Raw genomic sequence first — 3,132 nt, forward strand, 5'->3', positions numbered from 1 at the left:
CACCCCAATGCCTTTATAGAGTTCAGCTTCTCAAATAATTTGCTCAGCATGAAGATTGAATAGGTGTAGAGATAGAAAACAACCCTGATGTACTTCATTCTTAATTTTAAGCCATGCAATTGTCTTACTCTGTTTCTATTACAGCTTCCTGGTCTAGAAATAGATTTCATATGAGCACAATTAAGTGCCCTAGGATTCCTATACTTCTCAATGTAGCCATAACTTGTTATGATCCACAAAATCAAATGCCTTTGCACAGTCAATAAAGCATAAATAGATATTTTTCTAGTAGTCTATACTTTCAGCCAGGATCCATTTGACATCAGCAATGACATCCCTGATGCCATCATCTCTTCTAAATTCTGTTTGAACTTCTGTCATTTCCCTATCTATGTACTTACTGTACTAGCTGTGCTTGAATGATCTTCAGCAGTATTTTGCTTATATTTTATATTAATTATATTATTTGATAGTTTCCATATTCTGCTGGACCACCTTTGTTATGAATGGGAATACAGATCGATCTCTTCCAATCCGTTTGACTGACAACTGTCCTAATTTCCTGGCATGAACTAATGGATGTATTCAAGGCTGTATCTGTTAATTGAAACAAGTCAATTAATATCCCATTGATTTCTGCAGTCTTATTTTTTCCCAGTTTTCTTCAATGTAGATCCAACTTAGTCCTTCATTACCACTGGCTCCTGCTTATATCCTCATTAATAATTGAAACATGAAATATACAAATTATGAATCCAAGAAAATCTGAAGTTGTCAAAACCGAAATGGAAAACATTAAGATTGACATCCTCAGAATTAGTAAGATGAGATCAACTGGTATTGGCCAATTTGAACCAAATATATGTGTTATGCCAAGAATGATAAAGAAGAATGGTGGTAAATACATAGTAAGAAAAGAATTTCAACATCTATCCTGAAGTCATCATCTTCATAGGGTTGCTATGAGTTTCCTGCAACTCAATGGCACTTAACAACAGTAACAACAATCCTGAAGTGCTCTATTGTCTTGAACATATCATGCATCATCAAGAAAACAAATAGATCTGTCTTAAGAGAGGGTGAAACCAAGTTTCTCTTTGGAGGCTAGAATTTTGAAGCTCTGTCTCACATATTTTGGACATGTGGTCAGGAGGAAAAGGAAGTCATTCTTGGAAGAGTGAAGGGATAATAGCACAACAGATGAAGACCACAATGAGATGGATTGATACAAAAACTATGCAATGGGGTTGGTATATCAGAGTCAGTGAGACAGGCTCAGGACAGGGCCGACTTCAGACCCTTTGTACTATGGGTTGCAGGTGACTTAATGGGACATAAAAACAACATCCTCTAGTAAGTTGTGAGTTTAAAAGTACTATCCATATACATACAAGGAAGACTTGTTGATGCAGCTATTACTCAAATACATGAATCCTTAGTAAGAAGAAAATGGTTCATGGGGGCATAAGGCCATAAGCATCTTTTTGAAAGAGCCAGAGAGTGAGAATAGCACTGTCCCTCACTGTACTAGAGCAGAAGGCAGTTAAAGAGCCCATGTTGCCTCTATAGTCAAAACAGCAGCAAGACTTTTTTTATTATTGATTCACAGATTCACAGTTGTGGAACAGAGAATGAGATTTATTAGGATAGTAAACTGGAGAGTAGGAGAGGAAAAGAATATCTTACAACATTAGTCCAGCTTTAGTCAAAGTACTGATTCAGTTCAGCAACACAAATAAAACATGTGCTCATGAGGAACCTACACATGGAGCAGGAGGCCATTGTGTTCACATAGCTGGGGAACACTGCATGGTTTAAAATTAAAAAAAGGAGTGTGTCCTTATAGTATTCTATCTCTACACCTATTCAATCTACATGCTGAGCTACTTATCTGAGAGGCTGGACTCTATAAAGAGGAGTGTGACATCATGATTGGATGGAGACTCATCATAAACTGTGTTATGCAAATGACATAACCTTGCTTGCTGAAAGTGAGGAGGGTGTGAAACACTTGTTGCAGAAGTTCAAAGAATGTAACCTTTTATATGGATTGTATCTCATTGTCAAGAAAACAAAGATTCTTACCACTGGACTGATAGCAAGATCATGATGGATGAAGGGGAGATTGAAACGGTCAGTCACTTGGGAGAACTGAAAAATAATTTCAAGCCTTGAGTTTCAATATTGAGGAACTCTATGGGCAAAGTCTTGAATGATTCAGAAAACATAAAAAAACCAGATGATTGTACTCAGAATCATTGTACCAAAACCAAGTAGATGACATGGAATCATTTCAGATAGTAGAATATAATTAACAACCAATGATAATGAAGAAAGAATTTCAAGCTACATTGAAGACATTGGCAACAAAAGGAGACCCCAGGGATTGATGAAATACCATTTAACTTATTTCAACAGATACTGCCCTGAATGTGTGCTCATTTGCCAATGTCAAGAAAATTGGAAGACAGCTCCAGGGACAACTGAATGAAAAAGATTCTTCTTTGCTTTCATTTAAAAAAACAAAACAACAGATGATCCAAGAGAATATGGAAATTATGAAACAATATCTTTAATATCACATACAAGTAAAACATATCTAGGCCAGTGTTTCAAAGGGGAACTGTTACAAATTCAAACTGGGTTTAAAAGAGGTCATGAAACTAGGGGATATCATTGCTGATTTCAGTTGTATTGTTGCAGAAATAGTACCATAAAAATGTTTTGTGCTTTTTTGATTATTCAAACAACATCACAGGTTAACACTGAGAGGAATGGGAATTTGAGAACTCTTTAGTGTGCTTGTGTGAAACCTATACATATACTTAGAAGATATTATCCAAACATAGCAAGGGAACACTGCATGGTTTAAGATCAGAAAATCTGTACATAAGGGTAGTTAGTATCTTTTCTCCTTTCCTATTCAATCTGTATCCAAAGAAAATCCCTTGAGATGTTGAACTAAATGAATAAGAATGTGTCATCAGTATTGGAGGAAGACTCATCAACCAACAACTTGAGTTATACAGATGACACAACTTTGTTTGCTGAAAGTGAAGGAAACTTGAGGCATTTAATGACTATAGTCTTCAATATAGATTAAATCTCTACATCATCAAAATAAAAATCCCC

Source organism: Elephantulus edwardii, unplaced genomic scaffold (assembly GCF_000299155.1).
Source record: "Elephantulus edwardii isolate Elephantulus edwardi_28Jun2011 unplaced genomic scaffold, EleEdw1.0 scaffold00203, whole genome shotgun sequence".
Lineage (NCBI taxonomy): Eukaryota > Metazoa > Chordata > Mammalia > Macroscelidea > Macroscelididae > Elephantulus > Elephantulus edwardii.